The sequence below is a fragment of the Panthera leo genome, chromosome E2, assembly GCF_018350215.1.
Source record: "Panthera leo isolate Ple1 chromosome E2, P.leo_Ple1_pat1.1, whole genome shotgun sequence".
Classification (NCBI taxonomy): Eukaryota; Metazoa; Chordata; class Mammalia; order Carnivora; family Felidae; genus Panthera; species Panthera leo.
Window position 1 is genome coordinate 27113542 of NC_056693.1, and position 26863 is coordinate 27140404.

At 41.7% G+C, this 26863-nt stretch overlaps 1 long non-coding RNA gene across 2 annotated transcripts; it reads right to left on the bottom strand.

The window, feature by feature from the left end:
- Positions 1-1713: 1713 nt before the first annotated feature.
- On the bottom strand, positions 1714-26121 carry LOC122208442. 2 transcript variants are annotated; one of them, XR_006197233.1, is made up of 6 exons: positions 26031-26121; positions 22566-22722; positions 20726-20859; positions 18319-18449; positions 9052-9124; positions 1714-2080 (listed from the first exon to the last, which is right to left on the bottom strand). It is a non-coding gene; the product is annotated as an uncharacterized LOC122208442 (long non-coding RNA). The 2 variants fall into 2 exon arrangements; XR_006197232.1 differs by lacking the exon at positions 18319-18449.
- Between the last annotated feature and the right edge of the window lie 742 nt (positions 26122-26863).

Sequence of the window (26863 nt, forward strand, 5' to 3'; positions counted from 1 at the left end):
AGACATCCTGAGCATTTTACCATGTGCCATGCATCTTTTCTATCCAGTAACTCATTTGATTCTCTAACAGCCCTGTGAACTGTGAGGAAACCACACTCTACTTTACAAAAAAAGAAAACTGAGTCCCAAAGAGGGGATATTATCACTCCAGCAGAGCATAGACCCCCCCAACCCAAGTTTTCTGACTCTAGGAAGGGTACTCTGCAGGGCTGTGCCAGCTCATGTGGCACGTTTGTGCCAATTAACAAGACACGCATCATCCAGGCACTCACAGCCATCGAAGAGGTAGGTGCTGTCCACCCCTCATCCCAGTGCTCCTGTGCAGAACCAACCTATGCACTGTGCCCTGCAGAACTGGACCTTGTCCCATACATCTGCCTCCTCCTTCTTTCTCCCCTCACTTATATTCTGTGTTTCCCTTCCTATCTCTGACCTTCAATGAGCCCATACACAAACTGAAGCTGGGTTAAACAAGGATCACCAACAGTCTCCCCCATTGTGAAATTCTTTTTTTATGCCTCAGCTGAGGTGGAAAGAAACAGCCACCCATGAGATAGGATGTGAGCATCCAATAACACCCCAAAAGTTGCCTTTGTGGTGATTATAATTTTGTCATCATCCAAGTCCCTTGGATTAAGCCATTGAAGAAAATCACAGTATGGAATTGATTGACTACTGTATATTTAATGTATATAATTCTGTTTCTTCTGAGATACGCATTTATTGTTTCCATTTAAATGATGAAAGTGCCAAGATCAGAGAAGTTACATATCTTACCAAAGGTTGTACAAGAGGCAACCCAAATCTCCCTGATCATAAAGCCAAAATCTATCCACCATATCTCCCAATCACCACCCTTTGATCCCACTTTTTATCAGGTTTTATCCAGGACGCTCTAGAGATTCAAGGTCATTGAGTTTAAGAGTGAAAAACACACCCCCAAGCAAATAACGGTAAAGGGAAGCCTACTACTTTATACACCAGGCAAAGTGGAGCGGAGGTGTGGAGGCTCCAGCAACATGACCTCAGTGCTAATTCAGAGAGCCCCTTCCCCACGACCCTCAACATGTGCTGTGTGAACTGCAAGCCAGTCTCTTCACCTCTCTGGGCCCCTGGTTCTCACTTGCTGGAAGGAGATACCAAGCTATTTTTCTTAGCAGACAGTGCTGTCACAGGATGTAAAGAGATGATCTGTAACCAGATGCCATGCAGTTGAAACACCCTCAGTCTTACTGTATACCAGGTCAAGATTCTCTGTGGCTCTTGACAGCTTCTCCACTGTTACCATGGCTTTAAGATCACTTTCTAAATTGTTGGCCCGCATCATGAAGCCACAGAATTCAACCAAGGAATGCAGTCACGCATAAGGAAAAAAATACCATCTCCTTCCAGAAACTCCTCACAAGGGTAAAACTACATTTGCCCTTGTGCCTTGTTTAGAGGTGAAGCCACATACTCAATTATGCTGGCCTTCCCCTCTCTCCTTGCAGGTACTGGGTGAGGTTAGTCTGGGGTTATTGATGCAACATTCCTATTTTAAATGCAAAACAAAAGAGACATCGTTTGTCTTGAATGCAAAATAAAGCCCCAGTGCATTTTTCAGGCAGCTGATGCACAATTGGTCTAGCGTTCATTTCTATGGCAAACACAAAACAAGCAAAAACCCTAGCAGGTTTGAGGTGGTTGCTTCTCTGTGAACACAATCAAGCAAACTCTAAGGAGGCAGTTTTTAATTTGCATTTGTGTTGAATCCTTACATTTATATAAATAGTGCTGGAAATGATTCCCTTGTGTTCTTATAATACTGTATCTGATTTCTGGAAATGGAACTTTCCCAGATCCAAAAAAATTAGCAATAACTTAACATCAAACACAAAGTACTTAAAGTGCTGTTTTCAACATTTTTGCAGTTGCTGGGCTAGTAGTGATCTTTAAAGCAGCCTGTCCACAGACGTTTCACATTTGCATAGGATCAAATCATAAATATCTGCTAGAAAGCTCATGGCTCAAAGAAGCTGTACTCGGCCTTTTAATATCTGTAGCTAATTTCCTCTCCATAGTAGGGTTGTCTTTCTTTTATCTGGAAAAAAATAGAAAAAGAGACATTATTGAATCATTAGAATAATTTGTCCCCAATAAGTAAAATTTTCTTTAGATGATTAGATTAATTCTATAGGAAAAAAGGAGATAATTTTTTGGGTAAGCTCTGATGTCTTATTTCTTACTCAAAGAAATGATCACTCCCTTCCCCACCCACCCTCTTTATTGCACACAAAGACAGACAGCAATAATTTGCTTCCTATTAAGGGACAGGTCCTTAATTTCTCTGTGTTCAGGAGCTGGTGCTTTCATTCCTAGGCTTCTCATCAATGGATGCCTGGGGCCAATTCCCCAATAATTCTGGTAGGAGAGAGGCAGGGCATGGGCTTCAGAAGACTTCCACACATTCCTGTCCCAGCCCTTAAGGCAAGGCACCAGCTGGAAGGGTGAAATGTACTACTTTCATTTAACTCTACAAGTGTCTGCTAAGAAAGGTACTGGACCAACACTGACTCAGAGCTGGAGGACAGACAAATATGAGTGGTGACTCTCATGTATGCCGAACTCCTATGGATCAGGCTCAATATAAACTCGAGATGCCTGAAGTTATTGGGAAAATGAGGGTCCAGTTAAGAGGTGGCAGGAGACTGAAGGGGCCAAAACTCACAATGATTTGCATTTCATTCTCGTCCCCACCTCCTAACAGCTATGGGATCCCATAAAAATGGATTAGTGTCTCTAAATTTTCTTTTCTGAAAAATGTGAATAACATCCCGTTGCTTCCATTAGAGGTAAAGTAATATTATATAGATGAGTGTTTGGCACCCACTAAGTGCTCAGTAAATAGCAGAAAGTACAGTGAGATCTGAGACAAGGGGGATGAAATGAGCCAGGGAGACTCTTAAAGGGTACAGATTTTAAGTGATAAGGAGTAACTGGGTTTGGTCAGGCAAAAAGGATCCCTTCTAGTGTGTGGGTAGCTAGACCAAAGGCATAAATGAGCTACTGGGAATAGCCCACATGGAAGACATTAAAGAAAATGGCCCAATACCCATCCTGAAGCTCCCTTACCACTACAAACCCAAAGCCATCATACTGGGTGGCTCAGGGAACACAGCTGGTTCTTACCACTTGTCTATTTGACATAATGACAAAAGCAAGATTGCAACAAATAAAATTTCCAGAGCATTCCAATTTGGTGTACACAAATGAATATGAATTAGCCTGAGACTTGCCCAATAATAGGTGCTCAAGAAGCTCTTATTTGTTAATGAGAGTGCTCTCTCCATTACTATGGATAATAATGAGTAGAATGCCTTACAAATTAAGTATAACATCCATTCACTATAATTACTCAAGATATTAGTATTTTTGCTCCCTCTATCACTTGAGAGAGAGAAGCAGATGATACAAATGAGTTCAGAGCTAACATTTAGTCTTTTTAGAACAAATAAACTTACATAGATTGTTCAGTGCTCAATTTCCCACCTTGATTCTCAATAAATGGGAGCTAACATTCAGGATGACGACTTAAGGTCCTGCTGGATCCGTCGGTATGAAAGAAAGATTCTACTACAGCCACTGGACTGTTGTTAAGGCAGGAAAGTGGACTCATATTTTCGTAGAATGTTAGGGTGGGAATTGACCTTAGAGGTCATCAAATCTAATCTTCTCTTTCACAGATGGGAAAACTGAGACCTAGAGGGATGGGAAGACTTATTCAGAAAGTCAGAAAGCAGGCAAAACAGAGCTAGGACTGAAACAGGATGCCTGACCTTTGTTCACCTCATGTGTGCAAGAAAGTCCATTAGTAACAAAATCAAAACCAATTTAATAACCAAATCCAGATAGATTAGATTAGATTGACATAAAAACCAACAGATGATAGATAGATAGATAGATAGATAGATAGATAGATAGATATAGATCAATTGATCAGAATCTCCATTCCTCATGCACTTGGATAATCGAAAGTTTATCTACTTATCACCCCACTTCTGTTCAATGGGCAGTTTTATTTTTCACCTATGTCCTCATAAAACCATCCCAAGTCTTCTCTCTCTTCTGAACTGTTTCTAGTAGTGACTCACAGTTTACAAAACATTTTTATTATCTTATTGAGAAGCAAACTCATTCATCCTAAACTATAAATGGCTTCCATTACTTGATAATGCATCCTGGGTAAATCCCAGAACCCTATGAGATTATAAACCCTCTTTAGGTAAGAAGTCTGCCTCCCTTCTTCTTACATCCTCCATGGCAGAGACTCCAAAACAGTTTTATAGACTGGCTGCATCAGAATTACTTGGAGAGCCTTCCAAAAATACCTATTTCTGGGCTCCACTTATGAAAACCCTGATTCAGTAAATCTGAGGTGAACATTTCTACAAAGTTCCCCATGTGGTTCTAAGAATTAACCAGGTTTTTCAGTACCCCACACCAGGCTAATATCCAACAGGACCTCAATAAATACCTGCTAAATGACCTCTGAAGGACAGATTCAAGTCTTTTATAAAACCAACAACTTTCCAGATATATGAGAGATTTTTGGAGCAACTGTTCAGTTCTAAAGACTGCAGGGCATTCTCTTGTCATTTTCTTATTCAAAATCGTAATGGAATTAATCTGCTTTTTGGGATAATTTGTTACAGACTGTGCAGGTGGATGACTAGAAAATATTTAATCATTAATAATCCAGCAGAACTTAGCTCCAATGTGATGCAAAGGTATTAAAAATTACCTTTGGATCATTTGACAAATAATGTCAAAGAAAGAGGGAGGAAGAAGATGAAAGCCTGGGGAAGGGGGGCAGTGCCTTGCCAAGACCAAAATAAATTGCACCTACTCTATTATGACAACTGCTTTGCCTGAGAGAGTTGAAAGGAAGATAATAAATAAAGATGTTCATGGCCAGAGGCCCAGTATCTGCCTGGAAGCCAATGGCCAATGTTTAGGCACGCCTTCCCTGGTTCATGCCAAAGCTTCAAACACATTACCAATAACTGGAGCCATCAAGGTGACCCAAGCTAAGATTGATATATCCAGATGTTGGGTGTGGTCATCAATGTTAATAACTTGTACTAGCAATGAGCAGATGGCTTGAAGGGCAGAGAGAAGTTCACATAAAGATAACATGATTCTTATCACTGAGTAAACCTGGGATAAGAAGATCCCAAGAAAAAAACCCAAATCCAAGTTCTAAGCCTTAAATGTGGTCAAATATCTGGGGCAGGGTAGTGATAAGGGTCTTTGGTCTATGTCTGTGGAAGAACTTCTGTTGCCCAAAAGAGACACTAGGAGATTGAACTTAGAGACAAGTTAGTATTCTACCATGCATATGGATAAGGGCTGTCGCAACTTGACCGATGACAAAGACAACTTCTAAGATACATATTTTTTAAACCTGCTGGCCTTTTCTTGTCTCTAAAATAACAATATCACAAGAAGAGATGAGCCAACTGGCGAGCATCCATCAGCAAGTGGTCCCAATGAGAACTGCCTGTGCTCTGCCCCTGGACAATGTGACACTCTGCTCCCCAAACTGCCTGTTCAGCAAACCTTTCAACATCTGCATGTCAGCACCTCAATACAGCAAAGTCATCCTCAGAGCAGAGAGAAGCTCAAGGAATTTGGATGAGAATGGACTTGGGAACCTTGAAGCAGTGGACTCAGAGGATTTGTATTATTTTGTATGTGTGCCCTTTCATGAACAACCAGAAATAAAGTAGTAAGAAGTTAAGAGCAATTCTTGCCATATTTATCCAATTGGATCTGTGTTAGATAACTCAGAAAAGGACCCTCAAATTTTCTGATGGCCCTGAAACCATAGAACATCAGAGTAGGCATGCTTTTTAACATCTCTACAATGTCCAAAACTAACATTTTAGACCATTCTCTCAGTTGATTAAAGGGGAGACTGAGACCAAGGAAGTTGGGTGGGTAGGTGAATAGAGACAAAGTTCATTTGCGAATCTCTTTTGTAAAATGCTGTGTGCTTTTTCACATATATCATGAAAGAAAAATGTAGGATGGATGGATGGATGCATGCATGCATGCATGGACAGATGGACGGGAGGAAGGTAGGATGGATGGGTGGATGGATGGATGGATGGATGGATGGATGGATGGACAGGTGGGTGGATGTATAGATGCATGGACAGATGGACGGGTGGAAGGTAGAATGGATGGATGAATGGATGGATGGATGGATGGATGGATCCCTGGCATTACTGCATGAAAAAAAAGTGAAACACTTGCAGAAATGTAAATCCAACATGAGAGCTTGAATCAGCAGTTTCTTCCTTCAATCACTCCTTTATCTCCTTCAATTGCCTTAATTCTCCCATAATTAAGACAATTAAATTAAAAAGAGACCTCTAAACCCAGTTTTAAAGTTCTCTTTAATACACATCCTCAGTGCTTTACTGGGCTTATGCAGTCTCATAACTTCCTAAATGTTGACAACCCCCAAATTTGTATCTCCAGACTGGACCTCTATCCTGAACTTTAGGCTTATCTATAAAACTGCCTCTGCAACATCTCCCCTTGTATGTATAAAAGATATTCCAAACTGTATGTCCTGACTAGACTCCTAATCTCTTGTTCCCCATGCTTGGTGCTCCCATATCCTCATCCAGCCCATCAGCAAATTTTGTTGATTGTACTTCAACGAAACAACAAGATCTTACACTTCTTGCCACTCACACTGGTTCAAAACCTTTTTTTATTTTATTTTTTTTACATTTCTTTATTTTTGAGAAACAGAGTGAGACAAAGCATGAGTGGGGGAGGGGCAGAGAGAGAAAGAGACAGAATCTGAAGCAGGCTCCAGGCTCTGAGCAAGCGGTCAGCACAGAGCCTGATGCGGGGCTTGAACCCACAAACTGTGAGATCATGACCTGAGCCGAAGTTGGGCGCTCAACCGACTGAGCCACCCAGGTGCTCCTCACTGGTTTAAATTCTGGTCCATCCCACCATGATCCCTCCATTCTCCCTGATTCTAGCTTGCTCCACTTTGAGAAATTTTTGACAGAGCATCAGAGAAATCTTGTCAATATGTAAGGTAGATCATGTCACTCTTCTGCTCCAAACCTTCTGAGAGCTCCCCATCTCACTCAGCATGAAAGCTAAATTTCTTCAAATGAACCACAAAGCCCCACATGATCCAGCCACTCATATCTCTGAACTCTACCACTGCTCTCTCCACTCCAGCCACACATGGCTCCTAACTCCCCAAACCCTGAAGCCTGCTCCAATCACATAACTGTGTTCTTTCCCCTCTCTGCCTGAATTCTCTTCCCTTAGATTTCTACCTGGCTCATCTCATCTCCTGCATGTCTTTATTCAAATGTCACCTTATCAGTGAGGCTTTTCAAACCATAATATTTATAATTTCACCGGCCATACTCAGAACTTCTTATCCCTTTCTTTACCTTATTTTCCTTTAACATATTATGACTTCACAGGAAGTCCAAGAAGTAGAAGTTAAAATAGTTCTAAAAATAGCCACTGTGACACCTTTGGTCTTCTGCTTTCTTTTCATAGGAACTACAGAAAGTTATGAGGCTTGACTCTTTCTACATTTCCCTGGAAATCGGGCACTAAATCCAGAGCAACGGGCTGAAATTAAAGATATTGATTTGCTTAAATGAAGCACATTTTCCAACACCTGGTTTAAAGGAGAAAAATCTCTTTCTATGCTGTCAAGACACTCTACATTTTGCAGCCTTGAAACAAATGCCAGGAGAATGTCGTTCTTCTTTTCCCATGTTCCCTCTATAATTTTTATTGTATTTTAATTTACCCTTTGTTATCTAACAGCATCAGAAAAATAAAATTCAAATAAAAATACCACCATGACTTGAGATGAGGCAAAGAAGTCTCTCTTTCCCTCTCTCCCCCCTCCCCAGACACACACACACACACACACACACACACACACACACACACCTCACATAACCTTCTTCACAAGTTTATTTATCTGCTTTTTTTCTGACTCCAAGACACCAGCAATGTGTTTTGGGGAGTGTGGGCAAATGCAGAGATTCTGCCTGAAGAGTGGGAATTTGATATTTGCCTTCTCCCAGATCCACCCATTCAAGGGCCCCTTTTGGTTACTTATTGTTGAAATGACTCTGCAATCACACAGTCATAATTGCTGTAAACAAACTGGCTGATCAATCACTTGTGTTTTGTCCTTATCATCTGGGCTCCTTTTTATTCTGTTTTCCATACTCACCATTTTTCAATTCATTAAAAAGCATAATGATTCATGAATACCTGTCTTACAAAATGTTCGTCTTACAGACCTGGTTCGACTGGCCAGACCTTTTTTTCTCCTGCTACCTATACACTTAACCATGTATCTCCTCAAGTGCTAACTGCTTTCTGGGATGGTAATTATTATAACAATCTCTCATTTGTTGAGATGTCAGGATGTCCTACAGTGGAAGCTTCCTAACTTATCTCCTTATTTCCAAACTTGCCTCTTTAGGCCAACTGAAATGCCTTTTAGAAATTAAACCAGAGGTTGTCTCTACTGCTACTAAAAGCCCTGGAATGAATTCCAACTGACATTAAAGCTAACTTCAAATTCCATGGCCCATTCCTTTAGGTCCTGCATGATCTGTTCACTGCCTCTTTCTCAACCTCATAGTCCTCCTCTTTCTCTCTCATTTATTGCTCCCCCGCCACTCTGGCCTTCTTTCTGTTCTTCTGCTCACCAAGCTTATTCCTGCCTCTGATCTTTGCACATTTAATCACCTTTGCCTGAAAGGCTATTCCCCAAGATGTCTGCATGATTGACTCCAGCAAGTAATTCAGGTCCCATATCATCTCTTCAGAGGCCTTCCCTGACCACCTACACTCCTCCACTCCTAGGGGTTCCCTCTGCTATCGTACTTTTTGTAGAATTGGTCACAAGCAAGAATTCTCTTCTTTGTTGACTTGCTTACTTATTCATTATCTGACTTCTCAATGAGAATCTATGTTCCACTAAAGCAAGGACTTTACCTGCCTTGTTTCTTGTTGCATTCCTAGGGCTATAACAGTTCCTGGCACGGAGTAAGAAGCTCAATAAAAATTTCTGGAATAAAAGAATAAATACATGATCTCACTTAATCTTCACAAAATACAGACAATACAATGGAGGCTTACCAAAGTTAAATTATGTTCCCAAGTCTAGTGTCAGAAGCAGTAACTGAACCTGGGTTTCCAAAACCGTGATCATTAGGTGAGGATTCTGGGGCTTCATCCCTCTCTTTCTTCAGATGTCTAAAGAGATGCCCAAGTCCTGAGCCATCTCAGCCAGACCCAGAACCATAGAATTAATTATTTGGATAGATTGAGAAAACACTAATATCAATCTTCATTCAGTACCTAGACCCTTTCCCAAGCAAAGTGCTGTGTTATAAAATCACAAGCTCTCAAAGCAGACAGACCTACGTTTGAGTCCCAGTTGAGTGGCCTTTGATAGTGTCCTTCCCTCCAGACCTCAATTCCCTTATTCTTGTTCTCTAAGTGGGAACATGCCTTCTAGGGTTGCTTTTGGGATTATATGAGATAAGATACAGAAAGTGCTTAGTACTAGGCCAGGAACATGTAATGTTCAATAAAAAATTATCTATTTTTAATGTTGTTGTTAGGACTGAAAAAAATGTGATATAAGAGCTAAGAGAATTGATTCTAGTGTCTTGCAGATCTGGATTCAAATCCTACAACTCTATGGCTTTGGGCAAACTTTGGGACTTCTCTGTGCTTTGATTTCTTTATTTGAATATAGGAGATAATAATAGCACCTTATTTATTGGTTTTTATGAGGAATAAAAGAGAGCATAACCCAAATCTCTGTCCACATAGTAAGCGAAAAAAACCTAGCAGCTATTGCTATTAACATCATCACCATCCATCAAGTAAAATAGTGGGCCTTTGTGGGGGATAAGGAAGGAATCTCTCTGACTCTTCCAAGCCTTGTATCTGTGATCCTAGAATTTCTCCAGACTAGCCAATCTCCCTGCCACCTCTCAGGGCTGAGACAATATCCACTAGAATCCTCCATTACGCGCCCCCCCTGCTCCCTTCAGAGGCCAAAGGCAGCCTAAAATCTCGATCTCTCCTTGAAACCACACCGCACAAATCCAGATGTGCACACACGCGCACACACACATACACACACACACACACACACACACACACACACACACCCCTGCACTCAGAATCCTGCTTAGCTTTCAGAGGAAAGAAAAAGGCGGTTGCTGTTGATCTTGTCAAATTGCAGCCATCCACATTACAGCTCCCACATACTCCCCAGGCCCCTGCCTGCAGAAAACACACTCCAGTTCATTTTTTCTTCCTCGCTACCAGTTGGACAGACTTTGTGGACCCTTTTAAGACATTTTGGGGTATTGTTTCCCAGCATATGTGGGCAGCATTACTACTTCCACCCCCTCAGGACTACTTAACAACATCAGCAAAGCAATTAAGCCTGGTTTTCAGGAAAATGCCAGCGGCTCTGCAGTGTCTGGATGGGAGTCTCAGCCCAATTATTTCCAGCTAGTTGTGAACTGCGGAAAAGTGGACTTTACTTCATTAGAATCTCAGCTCCCACTGATTAAAAGTCGGCTGTGTTAGAGACAGTAAGGAAAAATGAAACAATTAAACTTGTCATCAATAAAATTGCTGTGTATTCCTCAATGCAGAGTTTTACTTCTCTCCAGAGGAGTGATTAAAATGAACTGATTGAACTATAATTTGATTGACTGGAGAGCCTCCATCCATTGCGCTGAACCTGAACTTAACACTTATTGCTCTTCTTAGCTTGGGACATAAAACCCTCCTGCAGGCCTGCCAGAGCCTGGCAGATGCTCTGAACCCATCAGGTAGTGCTTGCCCTGCGCAGAGAGATCTGCTGAGGCATGTGGTAGGCAGAATAATGTGCCCCCAAAGATGCCTATGCCTTAACTCTGACACCTGTGAATATGTTACCTTACATGGCAAAGAAGGACTTTGCAGATGGGACTAAGGTTAAACATCTTGACAACAGGAGATTATCTCCTTATCCAACGGCCCAATCTAGTTATATGAATCTTTAAAAGAAGAGAACCTTCCTGATGATGTGACTACAGAAGACTCAGAGAGAGGCAATGTTGAAGTCTTTGGAGATGGGAGACAGGGCCATGAGCTAAGGAATGTGAGTGGCCTCTAGGAGCTGGAAAAGGCCAAGGAAGTGCATTATTCACAGGAGCCTCCCAAAAGGAATACAGTCCTATCAACACCTTGAATTAAGCACCGTGAGATCTTTGTCATACTTCAGCTAATCTTTAGAAGTGAAAAACAACAAATTTGTGTTGTTTTAAGCCACTGAGTTTGTGATAATTTGTTACAGCAGCGATAGAAAACAAATACAGGGATCTGGGCAAAGCTGGGCAAGAAGGGCAGGCACTGGTATGTATAGTCATAGTCCAGAGGCTGCAGAAATGAGCCAGATGCCAGAAAGGAAGCAAGTTGCATTCATGGCATGATCTGGTGTGTATATGGTGCAAGGTTTTGGAAGGGGAGCATATGGGGAGGAAATGCCTCATGCCCTGAACATGTTACATAGGACATCCAAAGCCATCTGACACACAGAGTTTGCAAGGAGATTACATTTCACTTATTTTGCAAAGATCCTGCACCGAGTTGGTGCTCAATAAATGCTGAGTGATTTAAGGTTGAATGAAAAATGTACTAAAAGAATAAGTGAATGGAAAAATAAATGTGAATCAAGTAAATGCTGAGTGAGTAAAAATGCTATATCCAAGCCTGATAATCTGGGCATTTTGACATTGGGTCAGGAAACCATACATCTTACCATGCAGAACCCCAGGGAAAGCAAGAAGAAAGCCCAGAATAAGGCAAAACATAGTCCTGCTTCCCAATTGCGTTTCTGCATGCAGGTGCTTTGAGCCCATTTCCAGGACTTGTCTGAGATTTGTACCTAGATTTGGAGCCAGAATATGAATTCCAGCTGGGATTTACCACATGTCTTCATCTGCTCAGGCCACCATAACAAAATGCCACAGATGGGGTGGCTTAAACAATAGAGATTTATTTTTCACAGTTCTGGACGATGGAAAGTCCAAGATCAAAGTGCAGCCTGATTCATTTTGTGGTGAGGTCTCTCTTCCTGGCTTGCAGATGGCTGACTCCTTGCTCTGTCCTCACATGACCTTTCTTCAATACTGTGCTCGGATTGGGAGAGAGAGAGAGAGAGCCCTTGCTTCCTTCCTCTTCTTGTAAAACCACTAATCCCGAGGCACCTGGGTGGCTCAGTTTGTTGAACGTCCAACTTCAGCGCAGGTCATGATCTCACCGTTTGTGAGTTTGAGCCCCACATTGGGCTCTGCGCTGACAGCTCAGAGCCTGGAGCCTGCTTCGGATTCTGTCTCCTTCTCTCTCTGCTCCTCCCCACTTGTGCTCTGTCTCTCAAAAATAAATGTAAAAAATTTTTTAAAAAACCACTAATCCCATCATGAGGACCCCACCCTCATGATCTAACCTAATCTTACCACCCAAAGACCCTGTCTCCCAATGCCATCACTTGGGGGGTTAGGACTTCAACATATGAATTTGGGCGTGGGGGACACAAACATTCAGTCTCTAACACCAGAACAGCTGTGTGACCTTCAGTGACTTACTTAACCTTAGTGATCTCCATGATCTCATCTGCAAGTCAGAGTCTAGGAAACAAGTTGACAGCACTCACAGAGTACCTATCATATTTCAGGCTCTTTGCTAAGTGCTCTCTGGGCATTAAACATTTTACCACTCCCACTAATCCTGTACATTCTGACAGCATATTATAATTTTATTTTAGAAATAAGGAAATGTATGACACCTAGAAAGAGGGAGTAATTCATTCATGATCACAGTGGCAAGGCCAAAATTTGGACCCAAGTCTATTGGAAACCAGAACTGGGAATCTTAACCCAACATAAAGGAATATTATGATTGAGGCTGATATGATTGCTCGAAAACTCTTCAGTCCTAGAAACACTTTGCAGAGCTGGGCAAAGGCAGTTAAGGCCATGTAAATCCTCTTAATAATAATTCAAAGGAAGCTCTAAAATACCTACAGTTGAATAACCAAAGTGTGTGTGTGTGTGTGTGTGTGTGTGTGTGCGCGTGCGCGCGCACGCACGCACGTGCACGTGTGTGGTTTTGCCTGTGTATATTTGCCGACATTGTGCATAAACTGTCATTATGCAATAGAAATGTTCCACACAGAACAAAGCACTGTACAAGGCCTGTCATTCATGTGGCATCCCCTAACAATTGATGCTTGCTGCCATTTTCCACTGGAAAAGAAATGCGATTTCTGTATGTCAGGTGACAGTCTTTAAAAGGCCTCCAATGATTCATATTTCAATGTGTATTTAATCCACCCTGGCAAACAGCCTATGTGAGCCTCTCCACTGCCTTCTTCCTAGCAACCAAGGCCTTTTGTCACAACTACTTCAAATGGGCTTGCAGTTGCTTTGTGTGTAGGGCTCAGATTCCTGACGCCAGGGCCCACCTCTCCTCTTCAGCTCACAGCATTGAAAGAAAGATGGATCAATGTGGCCTGTACCTTGAGAATGAGTTCAGTGTCAAAGGTTCACGTCTATCTTGTTTATGAGTCTTCTAGCACAACCCAGTGCATCATGTTGCTCAGGAATAAGAGGTTTATGTGAGGCTAGCTTGTAACTAGAGCTATGCCAAGACTGTTCTATTCCATGACTCTGAGGTTGTGTCCCTCACTCCGGCCTTTGTGAAAGCCTCCAGGGGGCCACCCAACTAGCTCCCATGATGGAAGGAAAACAGGCATGGGAGAGGGGAGAAGTAATTGTGCTTCTTGAGCAGTGTCTGACTTTACAGATAGATCTTCATTTTTACAAAAATATATTTCAGAGAGTGTGTGTGTGTGTGTGTGTGTGTGAGCAGGGGAAGGGCAAAGGCAGAGGTAGAGAGAGAGAGAGAGAGACAGAGAGAGAGAGAGAGAGAGAGAGAGAGAATCCCAAGCAGGCTCCATGCTCAGCATGAAGCCCAACTCAGAGCCTGGATCATGACCTGAACCAAAATCAAGAGTCAGACACTCAGCTGACTGAGCCATCCAGGCACCCCACTGCAGATAGATCTTCTTTCCCCACTTTATAGATTACATCTTTCCCAGGCTTTCAGAAAGCATCTGTATGCCCATGACTCTCAAGTTTAGTCTCCAATCAAAGTGTCTTCATCAAAGTCTAGACCCAAAGAGCCAACAACAAATTGCCATCTCAGCCTACACACCATATAGACATCCCAGACTCAAAATGTCCAACTGTTTGATCTCCCACACACATATTCACACATGTTCTTATCTCATTTTTACTCACTTCAATAAATGACACCATTGTTTCTCCAGGGAATCATCACTGAAACTTCTATCTTTCCCTGACATCCAACCCATTGGCAACTCTGGTTTACTCTACTTCCCAAATATTCCTCAACTCTACCTACTTCCCTCCATCCTCACTACTATTGTCAGCTCTTAAATACCATGAAATCCTCTTAATTGGTCTCACCATGGCTACTCTTGGCCTTCCAGCAAATTAGTTACTTCACTATGTTAAGAGTGATCTTTTTTAAACCAAAAATTGGATCACATCATTCTTCTGATTTAAGTACTTCTGTGACTTCCCTTTATCTGTAATATAAAACCTAAAGTCTTTTACTTGGATTACAATGCCCAACATGAACTATCCCCTCCCTCCCTCTGCAATTTTATCTAATGACCATCCTCCCCTCATTTATTATGGTCTCATCAACCTGGATTCCTCTTGGCTCTGCAAATATGCAAGCTTTTTATTATCTCCTGGCCATAACACATGTTGTTCTATCTGCCTGGAAAGCTCTTATCTCTGCTTTTCCCATGTTGTCTCCTTTTATTCCATTAAGAAACCCAGCTTTGGTGTGCCTGGGTGGCTCAGTCAGTTGAGTGTCTGACTTTGGCTCAGGTCATGATCTCACAGTCCATGAATTCGAGCCCCACGTCAGGGTCTGTGCTGACAGCTAGGAGCCTGGAGCCTACTTCAGATTCTGTGTCTCCCTCTCTCTCTCTCTGCCCCTCCCCCACTCATTCCCTCTCTCTCTCTCTCTGTCTCTCAAAAGTAAAATAAAAACATTAAAAATTTAAAAAAAAGAAAGAAACCCAGCCTTATTACACTATCTTCATAGTTTATTCACCTTCTCCATCCCCGCCATACCCTATCATTTCACATGATTCACCTTTATAGACTTATAACAATTCATTTTTATCCATTATTTTCCTATCTTTTATTGTCTATTTCCTCCTCTAACTTGGAAACTCCAGGTGGATTTGTTCCATGCCTGGAATAGAGTCAATGTTCAGTAACTACTTAACTAATTAAGAGCTACATAGATGAATGATTGGCTTGCCCAAAATTCCACAGCTAACAGGTGACAGGACCAGGATTCAAACCCACGTCTGCCCCTCTCCATAACCTGTACTCTTAAGTCATGATTTTTGGCCTCAGAGCTAGTCATTGGGAAATTCATGTGTCTGCCTTCCAGCCCATTATGCCAGGAGTCCAGCATTCATATGCTGCCATTCCCACCGAAGGTTTTGGTAGAAGATAATCCTCTCACAGAGAAGTCAGAGGTGGAATTCCAGACATCCAAAGGAAGGAGAGGCCCATGTACCATCCAGGGAAGCTTTCTGGTCTACCTATGTTTTAAGTTGTGACCATCTAGGACACAGACTCTGCCTATGTAATTGGCATAAGAAAAGACAACCGACTGCTCCCCAAAAACTCATTTATGGGTCCCCAGAGACTGAGTTCTGAGTAGATGGGGCCATGAAGACATTCAGAAACTTTTCAGTGGCTAAGGAGCTTATTAAAAATATTTTATGTATCCCAGACAAATGCCTTAGGCCCACCTGAGTTCCATGCAGCTGTGGGAGCATCTCTGAGCACACAGCCAGCATCCTATCTCAACTGTGTCTCAGCAAATCTCTATTTCTTTCTATCCTCAAATATTATCTAAATCCATGAAGATCCCTCAGCGACTGACACGTGTAGCCCCAAAGTATATGCTAGATAATAACTCCAAAGGACATCCTCAACCTATGTGGCATGAGAGTCTGGACAAATGCCTCAGCTTCCTATTTGTCAGAGTGACAATTCTGCAGTGCATTCTGCACCATTCCTCAGAGAGTCCCCAAGTGAAATTGAACCCCCATTACCCACTGTGGTAAGTCACTCAGTAATACATCTTCTACCGGCTTTTCTTCTCTCTCTTCCTGCTTTCTCACTCTACTTACTTGGATCACCCCACAACTAAACTACTTACACACAACTCTGTGCCTCAGGCTCTTCTTTCAGGGAAACCAACTTTAAGAAGGGCTAAGTCCTACTTTAGTGTTCACCACTCAAGGAACTACAAACTGAAAAGAAAAAAAAGCCAAGTATTGGCTCTGAGTAGTGCCCCCAAAATGAAAAGTTTGGAAGCAGAGACCACTGCAATGTGAAGAAACCTTCCCAACTGAGTCAGTCCTTGGCCTTTTGACCGTCAGTAACCTTGAACTTCTGAGGTCATCTTGCTCCACTCTAAAACTTTTCATAGCTTCCTGCCCCTTTTACCCAACACCTAAACCTCTTAATATTCCTCCAACTTATTGCTATAGGCTCACTGTTCTGCTTACAATGGTTGTTTCAAACCTCTGCACTCCCTATGTTCCAGTAGAACACCAGACTTCCCCACCTTGGATACTTTCTTTCTTATACCTCCATCTACCCTGTTCAAGAAGCCATCCACATAGGACCAGCTTATGTCATTCAGCTTGTGTCATCACACTGGGCCCCACGTTTAGAAGGGCCCCTGTGCTTGAGTTAATGTTCTGCTCTTGTCATCTTAAAATTCTTAATTATCTTTTGAACAAGGAGATCTTCATTTCACTTTGCGCTGGGCCCTGAAAATGGTGTGGCTGGTCCTTTCTCCAGAGCATGCAGGCATGAGATTTGACTTTTGATTTACCATACAGGATTGTCAAGGAACTATCATGTCTCATATTAAGACAGAATCTCTTTCTCCTCTCTCGCCTCTCAGACCAAAATATTTTTAAAGCCAAAAGTGGATTATTTGAGAGAAGGAGAATATTGTTTCAAAGCTGCCTCTGCCCATTTTCTTAGTAAATTTGGGACCAAGAGCAGAGTTAATCTGAACATCCTCAGGGGTGCCAAATATTCCCAGGCGCCCAATAAATATTGTCAAGAGGTAGAGGCTATATCTGTGAGTTTTAAGGAAGGGGAATTCCAAGGGTGCTCTCTCATATCTCCTTTGTTGAGTCTCAACATCTTATTTCAGTATTTTGCAGGTCTTTAAATACCCATGGTTTATTTATGAACTGAGGGTTATTAACTGTTTGAAACTTCATTAAGTCCTTCCCTGGGGATAGTCTCAGCTGAGGTCCTTTTAGATGATCCCTCCCCAAATATCTGTCTAGTTTAGATTTAATAGAACAGTTTATTGTATGTTGATAAAATAATAATGAATTAATAAAGCTTTCACTGAGACTTAGGTAACAGATACATAATCTATCGTTGTTAAAGCACCATGCAAATGTTTTTAATAATCAGCATTTAATATGCAGCAACCCAGACGTAAATCCAGCCTCAACACACATTTGGAAAGTCATTTTAAGCAGCTCATGAGTTTCTTGGAGAGGGGAAAACCCTCTCCAATTAAAGCCAATTGTACAGTGGGATATCTGGTATCCTTGAGTCCCTTAAACCCTGGTAGGGACCCTGGGCCCTTAGTTCAGGAGAAGCAGAGAACCCACCATTGGGAGATGCCCCCAGCTTCCTCTCCCCAGGAGATTGGGATTTGTAGATTCTTGACACTTCTGCCATGAATTTTGAGATGCTCCACCCAGAAAATGAATCAAGGATACTATAACCAGGTGATTTGGACACCCATGTTTACATAAAACATTACAAGGATAGCTACTAAAGAGCTTCACAGTGGCAGGTGGGAACTGCCACAATAATCATATATAATAGTTATATCTTGTATACAATAGAAATCTTATCTGCTGTTTATGTTCTCTCTATCAGACTTGCCCTCTCGCTTGACTTTTCCAGACAGGAGTCCTGTACCAATATTTAGACCAAATATCACAATAAAAGTTATTCTTTATCCTCTTTTCCTGTATCTTATTCTTGAAAGAATGTTGATGCTTGGATGACTGACACTGGTTATCACCTTGAATTTGTGCAAAAGGTCACATTTCAGGTTGAGATTTTCATGATCTTAGAGAAGTACCCAGGAGAGGTGTAAGCAAGTTGTCATGGAAGTGTCCCATTTCAACACCTTGAGAAAGCCAGCTTATTCACCTATAGTGAATGGAGATAGAGACCTATATTATAACCAGACCATCTCCATCACTGACTAATCTCAGTGCCTGCAGCACCACCATCACCACATTTCCTTGGGATTAACTGTAAACCCTGAATTTGGTAAAGTGAAAGAAGTGTTGGGTTTAAAACTAGAATAATTGAATTCAAGGCCAAGACATAATCTTACTAGCTGTTGTTCCCTTAGGTAGGTCGCTTCTCTGAGCCTAAGAAAGGACATTGGATTTCACGAACTTGAAATGCACTTTCAGCACATTTCAGTGCATTCTGTCTGGGGGAAGTAAGACATTTAATTTCATTAGTAGCCATAATCACCTTAGCACTGATTAGTTTGCTCAATATGGAAACACCTTGAAAAGCAGAGAGCAGGTCAGTGAGAGTGTGACTGCCAAGACAGGCAATCTTGCTGAAGTCAAGCAATTGGGGAATGAGGTGGCTCTAGGAGAACAGGTTCTAGCATGGCACTTCAGTGAGAAGCTCTGGCTATTGAAGCATAAGGTGTGGACATTTCAAAGCAAAGAGAAGAATGAAGAAGGAAGGGAAGAATTTCAAACAAATAAAAACTTCACTATGTTGTCCTTTTGGCCAAGAATGGTCTCTGGTCACTGGTAACAAGTAATCTCAGCTCTGTGTTCATCCCAGAACTTGGTGTATAAAAGCCATCCTGTACATTTGGAGCCATATTGCCTTGACATCCAATCCTGATGAGTTTCTTAAACTCACTGTGCTTTCATGTCTTCATCTGGAAATTGGGACCAATAGCCCTCATAGAGCCATCATGAGTCAAATGAGTCCATATATGTAAAATTTGGCTCAGTGAGGTTTGCGATTATTTTCCCTCTGCCCCTGTGTTTCTATTTCATGGTGAGTGAGGATGGGAGGTTCAGAGAGAGGAAACTTTATTCCCCTGTTCTGTGGATAATAGCCCCCTTAGTTCTTACCATACTTTCTTAGAGATCCTGTCATCTCTTAGAGTGTCAGGCCAAGAATAGTGCCTCAGACAATGGCCTTGGGCAACATAAAAGGGATTTACAGCCCAGCTGGCAACTCAGGCTGCTGCCTCCTCTAGGGGGATTTTGTCCTTAGAGGCTCTAAAATTCCAGGGAAGAAATTACAGTGTCATCTCTTAGCTTTGCCCCCAAGCACCTGTCTAACACTCTTTAGCATTTTCAGATGTATACATACACAGATGCACCTGTACACACAGGTTTGTGTAAGTACACATATACATGTTCATAGACATAAGCACCTATACACACATCTGCAGAGAGAAATATACATATAAACATGCACATATATACACTCACACAGAATAATATATGTACGTACACATAGAGACATGTACTGATGTAAATACACCCACAAGAGGAAAAATATTGATATATGTATCTATACTGGTACAATGTCACTTGGCACATGGTTATACTGTCACAAAGAGTATATCCATGAACTGGACCACGTGTCCAGCAACTTTAAGGAAAAGAGAACCTAGGAAACCATGCCTTCAGCCCTCAGTTCTAGTTCAGTCAACACTACATAGACCCAACTTTGTAGGTGTGCTAGGGACTCAGAGTGGAGGACGGAGGCAGGTCAGAGGAGACTGTCCCACAGACTCTAGGAAGGTCCAGCTTTCAGAAATTTGCCAGCCCTGAGAACCCATGGAAGTGAACACCAGGCTCTCCTGGTCAGAAAGTAAGCAAGAGCACTCTGTTTCTTAGACCTGTGGGCCCCAACCCCAGATTTCCCACCAGCTATGAAAAGGAATTTCTGAGGAGCTCCTGGCCAACCAAAAGTAGAACGAGCTAAGAGTAACTTCAGCCTGATCAGATTCGCTGGAAGAAGAGGAAACCTAGATGGGCATTAGCCAGAGTTCACCAGAGTTCACCAGAGTCAGGGGCAGGGGTGAAAGATGACTGGGGAGAGTCATGATGCTATGGAATCTCCAACATAGCCTCTACTGCTCCTTTGAGGAGGTTCTGCCTAGAGCATTTCTGCCACATTTCTCCATGAGGTTTTGTTGATTCTAAAACACTCATGGCTTCCTGTTCCCACATGCCTTCTTTCTGCCCCTCACTTACAGGTTACAGACCCGTGACCAGCATCCTCACAGGACACCTATGGCCTACTTCAAGATGGCAATTCCCACCTGCTCATGAAGGCCCTAGAGTCACCATCAAGACAAATAAAAGGTTTCAGGTCATGGAGAAAATGACCACTGGAAAACTCAGTCTAAAATAATCTACTTTGCACGTTACCTGGAGGTACAAAATAGAATGCATCCCATCACGATTCCCCAGAATGACTCAAAGAACATTCTCAGCTCTCAAAAATTCCTCAAGTTGGCTGCCATCATAAAAATCATTTATGGGAGGCTTCCATTCAAATGTACCTGGAATGAATAGTATATTTACTTTTAGGAGCTGTTACCATAAGAAGAGCTCATAGAACAGTTAAATTTTAATAGATAACACTCTAAAATATTAGGTACTCCCTTGGACTTCTCACTTAACTGGGCTACCCAAAATAAGCCAGTTCAAATTCCTCACCTGTCCAACTGCAGATGGAACTGTTCAGGTAGAAGCAAATGAAGCAAATGTTCACAAGCAAATGAAGAGCTTGTGGCAGGATTCATGTACCATGAAAAGTCTGGTCTGAATGGCCATGTTGTCCTAACGAACTCTGTGAGTTTATGAATCCATGACATGATGGAAAAGACACAGGACTTTGGAATAAGGTTTACTTCATGAATTGGGGAGCCAAATAGGGAGTTCGTATTTGAATTGTAAATCCTAGTGCCTAACCTGGAGCCAGGTTTCTACTTGGAGAGCACTATAGGCCCAGATGATTGATTGACCCTCCAAGTTTTATCATGTCCCATAAGTCCTCATGACCAGTCCCTGCTTTTTTTTTTCTTTTTTTGGCTTGTGTTCATATGTTCCCTACATTCTCATGTGAACTGACTTAGGGTCTGAGAATATGCCCACTTCCGTGGCTCCGCGCTTGCCGTTCCCTAAGCAAGTGCTCTAATCCTCCACTCCTCACCTTTTGGACTCCTACACATACTTCAAGTCTCAGTCCAAGAGGTATCCTCTCTGCAGCCTTTTTTGACCCACCTTTCCTGGAGGCTGTGTCCTTCTATGAGCTCCTTGAGCACAATGTCAGAATTTTTGCTTTCTTCTAAATTTCTCCAGACTACATGAACTTTTTAGGAAGATAGCAAGCATTTATCTTATTGCTGTTATCTTTAGCAGTATCCTGGAGTCTGGTATGTAACAGATGTTTCAATAGCATTAGCTGCATACCTGTATGAATTCAGTGGATACGAGGCAGCTAGTGTAGTGGTTAAGAGACAGGCTTTGAGCTAGACTGCCTGGGTTTGTATCCTTGTTCTGCCACTTACTAATAGTTGGACTCTGATAAATTCCCTTATCTTTTCTGTATCTCAGCTTCTTCATCTGCAAAAATGGGTATTATTATAATCATAGGGTTATTATGAGGATTAAGTGAGCTACTATGCATAAAATGTTTAAATAGTGGCCAATACATAGTAAGCACTCAGTGCATGTTTGCTGTTATTATTACATCAAATAAGTACAAAAGCATTCCCATCTGGGCATTATCAGTGATTCTGAAAACTTTTCAATGGTCAATGCCAGAAGAGAAGAGGGCAAGAAATGGCTCTGCTTGCCCTTTGGCTCCTATAACCATCTCTTCTCTGGAGCCCAAACATCCTCTATTTAGTCTGAGTGGACTTTATTTACAAGGGCCTAGTTAATCAAGTCCATCTGTAATGTAAATGTGCTTCTCATTATGCTAATGCAAGCACTAGACATGCAAATCCATAAGCATTTGCATGCCTAATGCAACAGTTCTTGTCCACCCTGTTCTGTTGCTATTTACTATCTAGTTTTTATGACTTATGGATTTCCAACCCTTTAAATTTATATCAGCACCGTGACATATCTGCAAGCAGCGACAGTTTTATGAGCACTAAAAAAGCTGCAACACACCACCACTAAATACTAATGACATAAATGCTAGCTGTAATGGCCCCTATTTTTATTACAATACCAAACCTCAATATATTGCAATTACCTCTGCACTCAAACCAGACCAAGCCACACTGTACAGGAGCCAGACCAGTGGAGAAGATGTGACCCACAGTAGAGTTTCCGGGTCAAGCCAGTCTATAGCTCTGAGGAGCTGAAGTCAGCAATTATGGCAGGAATTTCATCTTGAGCATCCACTGGGCCTGGAAGTCAGAGATCTCCATTAGAGACAATACACTTAGATGCTGAAATAGGCCTTAAAACTCTCACGTATTGTCCAGAGATGGCTCATATGTTTTAGCCCTGCCACTCTCTGCCCTCCCCATGAAAATGAAGAATAAAACCAAGGAAAGGTGTCACAACTACAGGTTCCCACTCCCAAATGTGTCCCTAACCTGCTATGTGACCCTGAGCAAGTCCCTTCCCTCTCTAGGCTTTAGACTCTTCATCTGAAGAAGAGAAACTAAATATCGCTAAGAGTGTTTCCATGTCCAATATTCTGGGACTGGTTCTATAGAAAATTCAAGCCCAAGATGTAGCCATTAATTTTCTCCAGAATGAAAATATATCTACCAAGACATTTTTATGCCTCATTTTATAAGTTCTGATTTTGCACCTTAAAATAATAACACCTTGAATTTATTTTATGGCATTTTCCATCTAAAACACTTTTCTGTCTGTTATGGCATTCATTCTTGGTGTCCTGAGAGAGTTGAGCCAGACAGGATTTTTTTTTTCCATTGTGAAGGTGGAGAAGTTGAGGCTGGGAAAGGGAAAAAGGGTTTCCCAAAATTTTAGAGCACATCAGGGCCAATGTCCAAATTAAAACCTATGCCTTTATTGGTGACCTTTTATTCAGCTGTCTCTACCTGTCCTGTGGCTACCCCTTCCAGAATCTGTGAGTAAGAGTGACCTTTCTTGGTATAATAAGAAGGACAATGAAAAGATCTTGGACCAGCTTCTCTACAATGCTTCCAACTCCACCACTGGGGTTTTGTTCATTTGGCTCCTGATATGAGCCCCTGGGAGAGGTAGTTCCCTAAGCAGTTATCCATCACCAGCCTTTCTGTGTGGACTAATTTACAGGATCACTTTTCCCAGGGAGAAATAGTTAAGGGCAGGCTCAAGTGACAGGTGTGCATCAGTTGAGAACATGGGGGCATTTTCTGGGGGCAGGAACCCTGGATGGGGGATATTAAATGGTCACAGGAAAACAGGAGTGGATGGTCTTGAAAGAAAAGAAGAAGATCAATGAGGACAAACTGTCCCATCAAAGGCCAATCTCCTACTTCCATTTGCCCTGTAGGCCATGAGATGAAGTCCTGCTGGCTCAATGCAGAAAAAGATGATGCTTAACCTATTTGCTTAATAGCATTTTCAACATTAGAACTTCTCTTGATCATTATTTGACTAAGACTACTATAATCCATTCAGAATGAAGAGAAATCACTGAGAATGGCTAAAAAGTGGTGTCATGGACGGAATTGTGTCCCCTCAAAATTCATATATCAAAGCCTTAACCCCCAAAGTGATTATGTTTGGAGACAGGGCCTTTAGAGAGCTAATTAAAGCTAAATGAGGTCATAAATGTAGGGCTCTAATCCAGTACGAGTGACGTCCTTATAAGAGGAGAGACGCTAGAGATGTATGCACACAGGGAAGACCACAGGAGGGTAGAGTGAGAAGGTGATCATCTGCAAGCCAAGGAGAGAGGCTACAGGAGATACCAAACCCACCAACACTTGATCTTGGATATCCAGCCTCCAGAACTGGGAGCAAATAAAGCTCTGTTGTTAAGCCACCAGTGTATGGTGTTTTGTTATGGTTCTGGTTGACTCCCTCAAAGGAAAAGCTGAAGGAGTAAGCTTAACCTCACATTAAATGGAGATCTGTGTCTGAAGAGGCTAAGGATATAAAATGATAGGGAAAGGCAGACTCATCTTCAAGGAAATACCTCAGCTGTCTCAAAATCCCATGCAGGAATGAATAGAATCCTGGGGAAACTGCCCAGTAAACTCTGCGTAAAGAGCAAATTAACAAAGAGATGAAAAGAATCCCAACATATGATACTTCAGCAAACAACTACTCACTCCAGTACCACAAAATAGGGAACAGTCACCCTGGGTGTGAGCATGTATTTGGCAGAACTTGAATTGTATCTCCCCTTATGACGTCTGAAATCCTCATAAAAGATGAAAAGGTCATCTCTTTAGGTAAGGCATTATTCTCTAGTATTAATATAGTTGATTGACTGTAGGTTTCTATATCACTTAAGACTTTGGTCGGCAACAAAAGTAAACCCAACCCACATGGCTTAAGCAAAAAAAAGAAAATCATGTAACCAAAAGATCCTGTAAGTGAAAAGTTTATAAACCTAAGCATTCTCAGGCACAGCTGGAAGAAAAAGCTTTAACAATATCATTAGGACAAGGTTTTCCTGTTTGCTCACATCTATCTTCCTCTATGTTAGTGTGATTGTCATGAAGCTCCTCCCTTTTGATCCCATAATGCCTGCTCATAGCTACAACAATATATTTCCTTTCATATCCCATCGGCTCCAGGGGGATCACAGGAACAAATCACTATGTCCCAGGAAACTTATGACTCTGATCAGCCAGTTAAGAGTCACATGCCTGGAGGAAGTAGAGGAATCGGCTTTTCCCAAAGCACACATATTACTGCTGGAGGAAGGGGAGGGGAAAAGATACACCTTTAACTGAGAAATGAGGGCTGTTACAAAAGACAGAGTGAATGGATGGTTGGGTGGTCAAAACACAATCAATGTACATTCTGACATGACTTCCTTTTGTAGGTAAATTTCTGGTGTTAATAAAAGGAGGAAAGGTAGAGGCATTGCCCAAAGAAGACAAATCTGGATGAGTCCATGTGCTCTCAGTTGCATGTAACCAATCACCTTGACTATTGGGGAAATAGTCCTTCAGGGTGCATATGAAAAGTCACCTGTTGGATCTCTGGTCTTAGTTATGCCATATAAGGAGCTTAGATGTCATCTTTCCCATCCTTACAACAAGAAAAATGCTAAACAAACTGAAAAATCAATATATTTTTTGAACCCATTAGAGATTTGGGATTATAGGGCAAACTGATGTCCTGAAATGTGGAGAGACAGTTAACTACAGAAAAACACAGCCAAAATCAGCTTACTTGGAGCAGAAGCTACTGGAGTCTTAATTCAATATGACAAATAAATGAAAATTTTGGTGAATTTCTGGAGGATGAATGTGGATGAATGTGGACTAGCTTGAGAGTGAGAAAATCATGGGGGCCACAGTCTTACATTTATCCTCACACTTTCATGGGTTTTAACTCCAGAAACCCCACCAGATCCCCATGGTGAACAGCCAGGACAAATCCCTCATATTTCTGACTAAGGGGGTGGGGGGAGTAACATTTTGAAATATGCCCAGTGCATTCTCCATAACAAAGGCTTATTCTCCAGTTAAAAGAATTTTACCAGAGCCTTATCTCAAATAAGCACAAAGTCACTTACCCAACAGCAGCCCCCTCTAGACTCCCTATCTCATCTAAAGAAAGGGAGAGAGAGAGAAAAGTAAGAAACTCTTGTGAAGGTCACAGCCTAGGGAAACTAAAACACTGGGATTGCATCATAAAATTATAGAATTCCTACACCTGCTCCACACCTTACACCACAATAACAGGTTTCTGATGTAATAATAGTGAATTTTAGCTGAAATAGATGCAAGTCCCAGATTCCACTTAAGAAGATTTTTGGAAAAACCATAGACAACAGGAAAGACAGAAACAAGGACACTAGAAGAATCTGAAGCCCATGACACTTATGCAAACATTAAACAAAAACCAACACCTAGATAGACTGAGATAGAACTTCACAGTAAAAGCCCATATACCTCAGTTCCTATTACCTAACATATCATGTCTGGCTTTCAAAAGATTACAAGACATCATGAAAGGAAAAATACAGTCTGAAGAGACAAAGCTAGCATCCTTACCAGACTCAGATGTGACACAGATTTGGGAGTCATTAGATTGGAAATTTAAAATGACTATAATTAATATGTTAAGCTCTCTAATGGAAAAAGTAAACAACATGCAAGAACAAGTGTGTAATATAAATAGTAAGATGGGAACTCTAAGAAAGAATCAAGAGGGGATGCTAGAAACCAGTGAAGAATGCCTTTGATGGGCTGATCAGTAGATTGGCCACAGATGAGGAAAAAAATGAGTGAACCTGAAGATATGTCAATAGAAACTTCCCAAACTATAATATAAAGAGGGAAAAAAAGAATGAAAAAAAATAAAAATCCATCTAACAGAATATCCAAGAACTGTGGGACAATTTCA